Raw genomic sequence first — 14,454 nt, 5'->3', positions numbered from 1 at the left:
CAGTACAGTCAGTCTCATGCCCTGCCTAGGTGAATTAATGCTTATTCCTGACAAACGGAATACATTCAAACTGAGCCTTACATCTAGAAATATGAACAATATTTTTTGAGTCTTTATCTTTACCCTTTTTCTGCTGAAGGAAATAATTATCTCAGAGATGGACCATGAAACTGCATCCTGGTAGCCTATTAAAGGGTGAAATTTTAAGATGACATAATAACTTTGGTGTAATTAGCAAACCATACACTCTTAATGATGATAATGCTGATTACTGTCATTTTATCATAATTATCTCATCCAACACGAGAATCTGAGAAAAGCAAGCCCAGCAGACTTTAATTTGGATTAATTGGAGATAAAAAATACCATGATCGCGTACCACTTTGATTATCATTAAACAGTTGAAGGAGAAGTTAAGCAAAGGAACACAAAGGAAGATTAACTTCTTATCTGATTCTCCCAGAACAACTGAACAACATGGCTTTGTTAGAGTTCCTGTCAAAAAGGACAGCAAAGTACTTGAATTTTATCTAACTGAGGCTCTGCCTAGAAGAAGGAATTAAATAGTCCTCTCAGCACTTTCAAAGCAAAAAAAGCAAACAAAAAAGAAATCATTCCTTGTGCACCATTATGATTATGAGTCAGTTGCTAAGATTATTGAAGAACATACATTCCAAGGTTTCAAGAGAATTAAGGATATATTTTGACATACCTTCTATGGGCATGTTATCCACTAAAGTAACTGAGTGGGTAATAGAAACAGTATTTATTGAACATTTACTATGTGCCAACCACTATACTAAGGCCTGGAATAAATACATAATAATCAGACCAGTGATGAAAAGACAGATACCTATACCTCTCAGGATGAATTCCTCATAGCAGTAAATTACAAAAGCAACAGATCAAGATGACAGTATTACAGTAGGTGGCAAAACAGTCCATTGGAGGGGACAGTGTTCAGGCCCCTCACTACTCAGTCAGTCAGTCAATCATATTCTAGACTGTGAGCCCGTTGTGGGCAGGGATTGTCTCTATTTGTTGCTAAATTGTACTTCCCAAGCGCTTAGTACAGTGCTCTGCACACAGTAAGTGCTCAATAAATACGACTGAATTGAATGAATGAATGAGAGCATACTGCGTACAGACCACTGTCCTAGGCCCTTGGTAGAGTACAATACAACAATAAACAGACACATTCCCTGCCCACAACGTGCTCCAGGCAACAGCCTCATGTGGGACAGGGTTTGTGCCTGACCTGCTTCTCTTGTAACTACCCTAGTGCTCAGTATAGTGTTTGGTACAAAGTAAGAGCTTAACAAATACCATTATTATTACGAAGAAAGAAGAAAGAAGGAAGAAGAAGAAGAAGAATTTGCCACCCCAACATTCTATATGTTATGGAAGTGTTACAATCTTCCCGTCAAAGCTGACTGCTCCGGGCACCTGGTGGACTCTAATAGGTCTTGGAGCCCCAGGGATTTAGGGACTTGGGGACACCTGTAACGAGCTGTTTACTCATCCTTTGCCATTCCATGGTGGGGCAGGGTGTCTATCCTCTAACTCATTCACTCATTCATTCAATCACATTTATTGAGCACTTATTGTGTGCAGAACACTGTACTAAGCACTTGAGAGAGTACAATAAGCAGCGTGGCTCAGTGGAAAGAGCATGGGCTTTGGAGTCAGGGCTCATGAGTTCGAATCCCAGCTCTGCCACTTGTTGGCTGTGTGACTGTGGGCAAGTCACTTAACTTCTCTGTGCCTCAGTTCCCTCATCTGTAAAATGGGGATTAAGACTGTGAGCCCCACGTGGGACAACCTGATTCCCCTATGTCTACCCCAGCGCTTAGAACAGTGCTCGGCACATAGTAAGCGCTTAACAAATACCAACATTATTATTATTATTATTACAATACAACAATAAACAGACACATTCCCTGCCTACAATGCACTCACAGGCTAGAGTGAGGGAGATAGACATTAACATAAATAAACAATTACAGATATGTACATAAGTGCTGTGGGGCTGAGAGTGGGGAACAAAGGGAGCAAACCAGGGCAAGGAAGAAGGAAGTGGGAGAAAAGGAAAGGGGGGCTTAATCAGGGAAGGCCTCCCGGAGGAGATGTGCCCTCAATAATGCTTTGAAGCCGGGAGAACAATTGTCTGTCAGATTTGAAGAGGGAGGGCCTTCCAGGCCAAGAGCAGAATGTAGGCCAGGGGTCGGTGGTGAGATAGGCACCAATGACTGGCAGAGGTTGGGAGGCTGCTCCAGGCAACCATGGGGACCTTTTTTCATGATTCTTAGTTTGAGGTTAGGCCTTTCCTTACTCACAGTCTTACAGAACGTGCAAATTCATGACCCTGGCCTCCTTGAACACTTTCATCTCGGGTGTGAAAGACCTCACTAATGCACAATTATAGTAGTAAAGGATCTAAGAAAGAGGCCTGGTGCATTCACAATTGGAACAGGGCACACATAGGTATTCTTGGAGTTTAATCCCTAAAGGCTCCAATTTCCTGAGCGCTCGAGGCTGGGGAAGAAAGTGTCCAACTGGGGGAAAGGGCAGCTTATCTAGGGCTGTGGATAGCGGGACATTACTAGAGTAAGGCTGGTTGGGACAATTATCCCAGGCTCTGCACCCTAAGGGGACTTGTCCCTCACAGCAAATGGGACTCTAGACACCTGTTCCCACAAGAGACAATAGGGGAGGATGGGAGCCATTTTATGCCCTAGTCATTGACATCCCTTATTCCTACACATCCTGGCAACTTGCTGAACAGGGCAGCAGCTCGCCACAGTCCCATTTTCCAGGAAGATCTTGAACCTCTAGGGCAACGGGTTCAGGCAGTCTGAAGTCTTTATAGATGAGAGGGGTAGGGAGGCAGTAACAGGGGATCTTATGGGCTCAAGTAATAATAATAATGTTATTTGTTAAGCACTTAATATGTTCTAAGCACTAGGGTAGATACAAGGTAATCATGTTGGATTTAGCCCCTGTCCCACCTGGGGCTCCCAGGCTCAATCCCTATTTTACAGATTTGGTAACTAAGTCACAGAGAAATGAAGTGACTTGCCCAAAGACACACAGCAGATAAGTGGGGGATCCAGGATTAGAACCCATGACCTTCTGACTCCCAGGCCCATACTTTATCCACTAGGCCACGCACCATGTCAGTCTAGGGTTAGAGAGGGGAAATGTTTAAGGACGGAGCTTCTAATCTTCAAGACTCCCATCCCTTGCTCTCCCCATCCTGGGGACTCACAGGCCTCACACCAAGTTAGTTGTACCAAACCCCTTTCCCCCAACTAAGGCTGGCCAAGTGTAAATCTTCCTCCTCATAGAGAAAATCTGAACCCCCATAGAAAAGGCCTCTACTGGGTCTATCTGATTCTCTCTGTGTATCTGCTTATTGTTATATTGTGCTCTCCCAAGCTCTGCTCTGTACAGTGCTCTGCACACAGTAAGTGCTCAATGAATATGATTGAATGAAAGAATTAATTAATTTTGAGCAAAGGACCAACAGTAGTCCCTGCCTGGCACAGAGTAAGTGCTTAACAAATACAATAGTAATAATAATTACTATTATTACTAATAATGACAAATGTGTCAAGGCTTGAGCTCCATTATTTAGCAAAACTGGAATTTACGAACTGGTGTTTTAATGGGAGGTAAGGAAGTGCAAGCCAAAATCCCCATTGCTTCCATACACCTAATCATGAAAGATCAGAACATAAAGGAGAGGTGGTCATTTGATCTTTCAGTGCCTCAGAACATGTTGCTTTTAGGGGTGCTACAGGCCAAAATACTGAACAGCAAAAACAGTCTCCTGGGAAAGACCCTCACATGATTGAAACAGGGAGCTGTTCACCTCTTACCCTCTATCCCACTTGCTTTGCAGTTGGAGTACACTTGCTTCACATTCACTTTGCCCCCATTCTTTGTGAGCTTAAAGCTCTTTAATTTTTTTCCTTCCCCACCCCCCTCAACCATTCATGTGCAAATCCTCAGAATTTGTGTATTTGGGGTGCTAGAAATTAGATCACCAAAGGAGACGCCATAGAGGGGTTAGTGCTTTCTAGGGATGACTGCATTTGCTAGCAACCAGGTGAGGATTCTCTCTGTAATAACTGCAAACCAAGGAGTACCTGAAAAACAAGTAAGCCCCATCTCACCGTGAGTTCAGTGAAACTTACTGTCTCATCTAAAGTAGGCAGGGCAAAGATCCAGACCTAAATCAGAAACTGTAGACCCCTCTTTGGGAAATGGACTTTTGGTCTCTATGATGGCTGTCCATTGGGGATTTCCTTCTTTAGACATTACTGTCCCTGACCTGTATGATGAATGTAAGTTGTAACCTTTTAGGGCATAAGCTTAGAGGGAGCTCTTTGAACAGAGCAACCCAGATACTGCTAATACTTATTTTCACTTATGCAGGTAATACTTTTGGCTTTATTTACTGGCATAGAAGCCATAAAGTTCATTCTTTATCTTTATTAATCTCTCTGTTGTGCCTGGGCTAAAGGATTTTTGGAGATTATGGGGTCCATGTTAGATGACATTATCAAATTTCTATATTTTGCTTGGATTTCTACATATCTGATGAGAAATTTTTTTCTGCATTATTTGAATACTGCTAGTTCATGTAATAGTGATAGATATAATCTATAATAAAGACATAAGCTATAATGAGTCTTGCTTTATTATGTTTTTCATAATCCTAGAACTTTTAAAACTTTGACTAATTAAATTAATAGAGCTGAATTATGTTTATGAATTGCAGAATAGCGTTATCTTGAGTGTGTTTACACAGACCTCCTAGAACTAAAAAATATGTTGCCTAATAAAGTACCAGTTTAAAAAAAATGCAGAAAGGGTTTGTTTGGTTTTGCAGAAGTGCCTCCAACATGTGCTTTTTGGAATTGTCTCTGTGTCAGTGGGAATTTTTGCTGTTTCATGATTGAGCCTGTTTGAAAAGAAAGGGTTGCCAGTAAACAGAACTGCCCTCAGACAATGTTTAGTGTCTGGCTGAAAACTGGGAAAGTAAGTTTGGTTCTTACTTTTGGGCTAAGCCCTCACACAGAAGTGTGCACGCAATTGGCAATTTTCCACCATCCTGGGCCTCCTGCCTGGCCTGGGCTCTGACTGAGGGAAATAGTTGTTTCAAGTCAATGGACCCATAACATCTCTGAACTTATTTTTCCAACTGTCTAATAATAACAATAACATGCTATGCATGAGGGCAATTTTTGCTTATTTCAAAACCCTCATACCTTTCAGTGACTACAATTTGTCACAAAGACATCAATACCCAAGGCACATTCACAGGCGGTAGGGTGCGGTTAAACTGGAGGGAAGATCTTTGTTGCTTTCTGATCAATCTCAAATGTTACTCATGCCTTTAGGTTTAGTATAAACATGCTTTTATGACTCCCTTCCCCAGCTCAATGAACAAAATTTCCATTCATCCCCTAAAAGCAAACTCTTTAGGCCGGATCTTGGCCACGAACCTCTCAGCCAATTTTCCTCTCCAATTCTTGGTCTCTGGGCCTAAGTATGTTTCTATAGCAAACATAGAAGGAAGGATGAAGTGGAAGCTAGTTGGAGAAGAAGATGTTGAGCCATTTTTTGAGAGAGGTATAAAGTTAGAGTGATGGTCCTGGGAGGGCAGGATATAGGGAAGGTTAAGAGCTGGCTGTGGTCCTGGAAGAACATGACACAGGGAGGGATCAGAGATGTAATCGTGGAGGGCTAGGACACTTGGAAGGTTTAGGGGACCAGAAGAGCGAGGCTCTTGCCCCTGAGTGGGAAAAACAGCACGCATCTGCCCTGGCACCAAAGAACTCAGAGAGGATGAGACTGGAACCTGGGCTGTCCCAAGAGAAGAGGGGAAAGGCCCAGAGGAATGTGAGCCCCGAGACACCTACAAGGAAAGTACTGGGAATCCTGGGGAGAAGCATTTCATTTTTTCATTCAATCATATTTATTGAGTGCTTACTGTGTTCAGAGCACTGTACTAAGCTCTTGGAATGTACAATTCAGCAACAGATGGAGACAATCCCTGCCCAACAACGGGCTCACAGTCTAAACGGGGGAGACAGACAACAAAACAAGTAGTCAGGCATCAGTACCATCAAGATAAATAAAATCATAGATATATATTCATCATTAATAAAATAGAGTAATAAATAATATATACAAATATGCACAAGTGCTGTGGGGAGGGGAAAGGGGAAGAGCAGAGGGAGGGAGTAGGGGCAATGGGGAGGGGAGGAGGGGCAGAGGGAAAGGGAGAGCTCACTCTGGGCAGTGTGGCCTATTGGAAATAGCACAGGTTTGGGAGTCAGAGGACCTGGGTTCTAATCCCATCTCTGCCAATTGTTTGCTGCATGACCTTGGACAAGTCACTTAACTTCTCTGTGCCTCAGTTTCCTCAAACATAAAAATGGGAATTAAATCCTACTCTCTCCTATTTACACTGTGAGCCCCATGTGGGACAGGAACTGTGTCCAACCTGATTGACTTGTATCTACCCCAGCACTTAGAAGAGATTTTGATGCATAGTGCTTAACTAATACCATAAAAAGAAAAAAAATGAAAAAAACAATGTATAGGGAAAGGTGGTTTGTACTGGAATTCTGTTTATTAATGTGCTAATAATACTCAAAAGATGACAATTAAAGCATATCGAAGCTCTGATTTTCGTGTCTGCTTGTGTTTGGGCTGGAGGAGAAGGTCTAGGGCCAGGGAGAGGTAGGAAATGGGAAGCTGCTGGAGGGAATGCTTTCTCTGCAAACATCCAGAGGGCAGCCTTGGGGAGATACCTGGCCTTGAAACAAGGGGTGGTAGATGTGACAGGGGTTCAGGGACTTGGAGTGCTCTAGGTGCTCAGGCCATCCCCAGAAGGGAAGATCTGGAGGGTTTAAGGACCCAGCAGAGGCTCACAGGGGCTCCAAAGCAACTCAAAATGCTATTTTGTTTGAGATTTAGGGCCAGAAATGTCACACACCCTAAAAACAAACTCCTGTGACCACCCTGTGGGGAAGCAGCATGGTGTAGTGAATAGAGCACAGGCCTGGGATTCAGAAGATCATGGGTTTTAATCCCAGTTTCCCCACTTGTCTACTGTGTGACCTTGGGCAAGTCACTTAACTTCTCTGTAAAATGAGGACTGAGACTGTGACCCTCACGTGGGACAGGGACTGTGTCCAACCTGATTTTCTTGAATCCATCCCAGAGCTTAGTACAGTGCCTGGCACACAATAAGCCCTTAACAAATACCACAATTATTATTATTTTAAAAATCTCTTCCATTCACTGAGATCAGTTGAAAATATTTCTCACCGTAGGTCACTGCTCCAATAGAATCTCTAGAAAGAAGCATTACAAACTGTATTTTTCCACCCTGCCCCTTGTTACAAGGGAGATAACTTCAGGAACTGTTGAATAAGAAGGAAAATTGCCTCTCATGTTTATCAACTCAGAGCCTTTATTTTTGTCCTTATCTTGTATTTCACCACTTAGGCAAAGTCAAGGACTTGAAGTTTTCTTTTATTTATCTGTTGCCTGCCAAATGATCTTTTCCTGCATTCCAGGCTGAGACAACTTTATGTCGTTAATAAGGTCCTTGTACGATGCATTTACTTGGACCTTTCCCCCAAACAATGAAAAATCACAGTGAAGGCCATTTTGGCTAGTGGCCCCATTACATGCTCTCAGGTTGCACCGGCAGGGTTTGAAGAGTCAGGTTCCCTCTGCTACCACCCTTCTTTCTGGTTCCCACTGTCATTTCTCCTGGGATAGATGGCAGGTAGTTTATGGTTGTTTGCAATGTACGTCCCTTACTGCTGCTTGGAGAAGGGCCATTGCTAACATCGGCACTAGCCTCACACTTCGAAGTTTATGTTTGCCAGATGCTAAAGAGATGGATGATTTAAAACAGACTTGAATCTTTTTCCCCTATCTCTTTCGCCCCTCATCTGGGAAGGTGTCATTTTGCTTTATGACAAAGAAACCTTGGGGATTTAAAAAATGAATACTGGGGGTTGATATGATTCTTGAAGCAAGTGCTTTACTGCCTTTGTTAGCCAGACCTCGCCACACCCAGGTCAAGACCAGGCTATGGTTCTGCGCTGATGGATACTCTTGATTTCAGCAACAACCACAAGTGTTTTATATTGATGGGCCACGGAAGAATTAAAATGGATTTTTTTTAAACCTCCAGTCTATAGTTTCAAGGTTTGGAATCCAAGAGCATTAAAACTGTTTTCAGACAGGTTAAAACAAACCTCTAAGCCCCCCAAACACTTTCCTTAGCCTTATTCTCATCAATTTTAAGGTCCCCTACTCTCCCACCCATCGCTGACACTCGCCCTCCTCCTTCCCATTTTGGTAATTTCTCTACTGCTTCTGACTGCTGCACCTGAGAAAGTTAGGATTTGACTACAACCAAACCTACTCCATGCCCCTATACGTGAATTTACGTTCTAATGAAAGTCCAAGACTGAGAATGCTAGAAAAGTATGGCAGAGTACATCCCCACAGACTAAACCCAGGGCTCAAAATTCATGAAAATATTTCCAACCCATAACGATGTTTCAACTCTTAGATATCTTTCATGTAAGGGCTAAGTTTGTCACTAAATTCTGCTGGGGATTTTTTTCTTCACAGTATTCTTGGATCCATCTAACTGACCACCACTCTGGTTCAAACTCTCCTCATCTCTCAGACTATTCAATCAATCAATGGTTTTTATTGATCATTTACTGTGTGCAGAACACTGTACTAAGCACTTGGAAGAGTACAATATAACACAGTTGGTAAACATGTTCCCCACCCACTACGAGCTTACGGTCTAAGATATTGTATCAGTGGTTTCCCTGTCTACATTTTTTCACCTTTTTCAGCCTACCCTGAATCCTGCAGACTGAATCATCTCCCAAAAAATTGTTTAGCTCACAAGTCTCCCTCCTCAAAAACCCACAATGGCAACTTGTTTTTGGCCACATAATAGTAACTGTGGTATTAGTTAAGTGATTACTCTGTGCTAAGCACTTTACTAAGCACAGGGGTAGATACCACTGGCTTCGGGGCTCTCCACCAACCCATTCTTTGTTACTTATCTGCCATCTTTGCTCACTACTTCCCAGAGGATGGTGCTATGCTACTCCCAAGAGAACCTTCCCACAGTCCCTCCCATCTCCAATCACTTGCTCACAGCTTCTTGCCTTCCTGGAACTCTCTCCCACTTGAAATCTGCCAGACTACAGTTCTCCCCAACTTCAAGGACCTCCTGGAATCTCATCTCCTCCAGGGGGTCTTACTCAAGTAATCTTCTTTTTCCCAGGTTATATTCTCCTAACTACCACCTCAGCACTTAATATACTCATAGCCACATGTAACACTGATGCACATATTGATTTATATACACTACTGTTTAAGAACTTATTAACTTCATTATTCAACTTTCTATTCTCTTGTGATGTTTTTCTTTTTCTTTCCCATTTTGTGCCTGTCTCTTCCATTAGATTGTAAGTTTGTTGTGGGCAGGGATCATGTCTACTCTGTTGTATTGCACTCTCTCAAGCACTTAGTCCAGTGCTCTGCAACATAGTAAGTGCTCAATAAAGGGCACCCCCTCAAGATTGTAAGCTTGCTGTGGGCAGGGACTGTGTCTGTTTATTGTTATATTGTGCTCTCCCAAGAGCTTAGTACAGTGCTCTGCACACAGTAAGTGCTCAATAAATATGACTGAATGAATGAATGAATGAATAGCACTGATTGACTGATTAGACTATCAGCTCCTTGGAGGGTAGGGAGCGTGTCTTTGTCTCTATTTTATTCTTTCAAATGTCTAGTACAGTGGTTTGCACACAGTAGGTGCTTAATAAAAGTTACTAGTTAATTAAAATGACAAATGCTTTTTAATTGAGGAAACCTGCATTTTGTCATAAAGATGGAACAAATGCTCTTGACTTAGTTTCCACAGAAGCAGACTCATGTTTATATTTCACCTACGCTTCACACAAAGCTTTACATATAGTAAAGACACAGATTTATTCCAGGCATGACCAACTGGAATCACTAAATGTATGGAGAGAGGAATGTAGAAAAACTTCCATTAATAGGGTCCTGACTGTCAAACAGTAACATCCTGACCCTCATGTTTCTCCACAAGAGCTCACGAGACAGAAGGAGCCCAGGAAGCTGTTGGAGAATGAACATTTTTTGTACATGTAGTTCTCCTATAATGTTGGAGCTACCTTCTTGCATAAACCTTTTTTTTTCTGACACCGTGGACTGGTGTGCTATATTCACATGGGTTCACATTGTCAAGAGAATGCTCCCTAATACCCCCAAACTAGCCTAATCAGAACTGAGTATCCACAAAACAATGGGTAAAGAGGGGTCCAGAGGTGTGCTTCAGAAAGGAAACAAGAAACAAGGAATTTTTACTCTTTTGGAAAATAACTATATCCTACTGAAGGAATGCCTAGAGCCCCTAATAGCTACAGCTAATGAAAAAAGAACCCTTTATAGAAAATGTCATTATTGACATTATATCAGTGACTCTATTTAAAAGCCTTTTAGTGAAGATAAGAAAGCTGGCATATTTTCAATCAGATTAGCACTAACGTATGTTCAGACATACGAAGATAGGTCACTAACTCTATAAAGTCAAATATTGGAAGAAATAAGATTCCAGATTTTATCAGCTGCTTTCAGATCAAATCCTTTTTCCATGCAAAGTTGTGCAGGATGTTCAACTGATAGAATACCCGACACAAAAGGACAATTTACCAGATTTAAATCAGAGTTGAAAAAGGAATAATCTAGCCTTGGTTATGTGTCACGTTAGTTTTCCGTTTCAAATCTGAGAGCAGTGGAAGGTCCACTCAGTCAGTCACATGAAAGCAAGGAATGTTGGTGGATAATTGAAACATTGAACTACTGCACACCCCACTTCAATCATTCACCTGTCTCCTGGTTCCCTCTAATTTCACTAGGTATTCTCTCGGGAAAACAGCATACTTTTGTATTTGTCCCGGCTGGATTCTCCCAAGCACTTAGGACAGTGTTCTGCAGTGCTCAATAATTACCCTTGATTGACTGATCAAGTGGGCAACAGACATAACCTCCTAGAATACACTGAGGAATTGGAGATTGAGCCAAATCTAATGTTCACTTCTCTTTTCTAATTCTCCTTGCTCTCTTTGCCTTCGACACTGTCCATCATCCACTTATCCTAGATATTTTCTCAGGCCTGGGTTTTACACAGTATTTTCTCATGGTCCTCATCCTACCTTTCTGACTACTTCTCAGGGTCCTCTATTGATTCTCCTTCCTCTCCTCACTTTTTAATTGTGAAGGTTTTTTTCAATTGTTTGTTTTATGGTATTTGTTAAATGCTCACTATGTGCTGGGCACCGTATTAAGCGCTGGGTTAGATGCAAGCTAATCAGGTTGGGCATAATCCATGCCCCCCACAGGGCTCATAGTCTTAATTCCCCTTTTACAGATGAGGAAAGTGAGGCACAGAGAAGTTAAGTGACTTGCCCAAGTCATACAACAGAGAAGTGGCAGAGCTGGAATTAGAACCCATGTCCTTTTTTATGGTATGGGTTAAATATTTACCATATGCCAGGCAATGTATTAATAATAATAATGTTGGTATTTGTTAAGCGCTTACTATGTGCCAAGCACTGTTCTAAGCACTGGGGTAGACATAGGGGAATCAGGTTGTCCCACATGGGGCTCACAGTCTTAATCCCCATTTTACAGATGAGGGAACTGAGGCACAGAGAAGTTAAGTGACTTGCCCACAGTTAAGCCCTGGGGTAGATAAAAGCTAATTAGGTTAGACACAGTCCCTGTGCCACATGGCTCTTACAATCTTAATCCTCATTTTACAGATGAGGTAACAGGCCCAGAGAAGTGAAGTGACTTGCCCAAGGGCACACAGCAAACAAGGGGCAGAGCTGGGATTAGAACCCCATGACCCCCATGTCCACGCTCTATCCACTAAGCTATGCTACTTCTCAAGGCTATCATAAAGGTTTGTCCTGGGTTCTCTCCTCTTCTCAGACTACACTCAGTCTCTTAGGGAGCTCATCCACTCATGATTTCATCTTATTCACTCTATACAAATGACTCCCATAACTATATCTCTAGGCTGGCCCTCAGATGCTCTCTCTCTAGCCTCACAATTCCTCCTGCTGCCACATACCAGCACCAGGTGCAGTTCAGTCAGTTTGGAAATCAGGAGAAAAATGAAAGGAGGAGGAAGAGGAGGAGAGAAAAAAGAAGAAGGTCCCAACACTAGGGTTGATTCTCTATTCTGCAAGGGATTTGGCAAGTTACATTTCAAATTTTTAATCACTGCTGCCTTCTTATAAAGTTACATTAAGTAGCAGAATGTAGTTTTGCATCTTAGACCTTTGGTCCAGAGAACTAGCAATCCTTAGAGAAGACCACATCAGCGAAGCCAAACTCCCTTCCAAATATGCATTTGTCCAAAGTTAGTAAGGGAATAACTTTTGCCTTGGCTAGGAATCCCTCCATTTAAATTATGCTCTCCGCTGTGGAGGAGGTTTGCCTTTACACTGGTGAAGGAAGTGGAGTTCTGGAGTTCCTCAGCTTGAGAAAGCTAGGAAGCCACTCATCAGACACCTGTTACCAATTTTGACCCCTTGGGAGCAGATTTCCAGAGTGTGCACCTGAAGGAGAGAGGAAATTGAGCTCCTGACTCCACTTTCCTTGCTCTGACAAACTTTTTCAGTAGGCTTGTAGTGGGCAGGTAACATGTTTACACACTCTGTTATGTTGTACTCTCCCAAATGCTTAGTACAGTGTTCTGCACACAGTAAGTGCTCCATAAATATGATTGATCAATCCTAGAATTTTAAACCTGAATCTATCCATCTTTGTGTAGATTAGAGGATAGATCTGTCCTTCGTGCTGGCATATGAGGCAGGGGACAGTGAGGTTGCCTTTCAGTGACATTCCCACACATGGATGCAATCTCTTCAACTGTGAATCTATGAGAATATTATGACATCTTTTCTGGTTCCTTGACCTCCAGGATGAGCATTTCATCTCTACCTAGAGCTACTTAGACCTCAAGCATCCTGCTGGATGACTCTTCGGTTTCTCCCTCAGCAAGAGGGAAGCAGTGCCGTCTAGTGGAAAGAATATGAGCCTGGGAGTCAGAGGAACTGAGTTCTAACTCCCACTTGCCTGCTGTGTGACCTTCGGCAAGTCACTGAACTTCTCTGTGCCAATGTTGCTTCATCTGTGAAAAGGAAATTCAATCCTCCTCTCTCCAACTCAGACTGTGAGCCCCTTGGGGAACCAGGACTGTGTCCAAACTGATTATATTCTATCTACTCCAGTGCTTAGTATAGCGTCTGGCACACAATAAGTGCTTAACATTATACCATTAAAAAAAGAGACCCACATAAAGTTACCAATCAATCCATCAGTGGTAATGATTGAGAGCTTACTGGTGGGAATTAGGAAGTGTGCAGCGATAGGACAACAAAACTTACGAGGAGTTTGAGAGTGGGGAGAAAGGGCAAAAAGAGAAAGAAAGAAAAAAGTAAAACTACCAAAGCAAAATTTGGGTTTGACACACATGCTAGCTTTACCTGATGCCCTCTATAATAATAATTGTGATATTGGTTAAGCACTTACTATGGACCAAACACATTTTATTAGATGCTTGGGTAGATACAAGATAATTAGGTTGGCTCCAGTCCCTGTCCCTCTTGGGGCTCATGGATTAAGTAGGAGGGGCAACAGTTATTTAGTCCCCATTTTACAATTGAGGAAACTGAAGCACAGAGAAGTGAAGTGACTTGCCCAAGGTCACAGCAGACAAGTGGCAGAGCCCAGATTACAACTCAGGGAAGAAATGTGAAAGAGTAAAAATAATAATAATAATAATGTTGGTATTTGTTAAGCGCTTACTATGTGCCGAGCACTGTTCTAAGCTCTGGGGTAACACAGGAGAATCAAGATGTCCCATGTGGGGCTCACAGTCTTAATCCCCATTTTACAGATGAGGTAACTGAGGCACAGAGAAGTGAAGTGGCTTGCCCACAGTCACACAGCTGACAAGTGGCAGATCCGGAATTCGAACTCATGACCTCTGACTCCAAAGCCCGTGCTCCTTCCACTGAGCCACGCTGCTTCTCTATAGGCCTGGGAGTCAGAGGACCTGGGTTCTAATTCTAGCTCCACCACTTACCTATGTGACCTTGGGTCAGTTCCCTCATCTACAAAATGGGGATTAAACACCTGTTCTCACTCCTACTTACTCTGTAAGCCCCATGTGGGACCTGATCATCCTGTATCTACCCCAGCACTTAGTATGTGCTTGATATAAAGTAATCTCTTAATTAATACTACCAAAAAAATTAACAAAAGCTCCTCTGACTCTCAAGCCAAAGT

Source organism: Ornithorhynchus anatinus, chromosome X5 (assembly GCF_004115215.2).
Source record: "Ornithorhynchus anatinus isolate Pmale09 chromosome X5, mOrnAna1.pri.v4, whole genome shotgun sequence".
Classification (NCBI taxonomy): domain Eukaryota; kingdom Metazoa; phylum Chordata; class Mammalia; order Monotremata; family Ornithorhynchidae; genus Ornithorhynchus; species Ornithorhynchus anatinus.
This window is presented reverse-complemented; position numbering follows the sequence as displayed.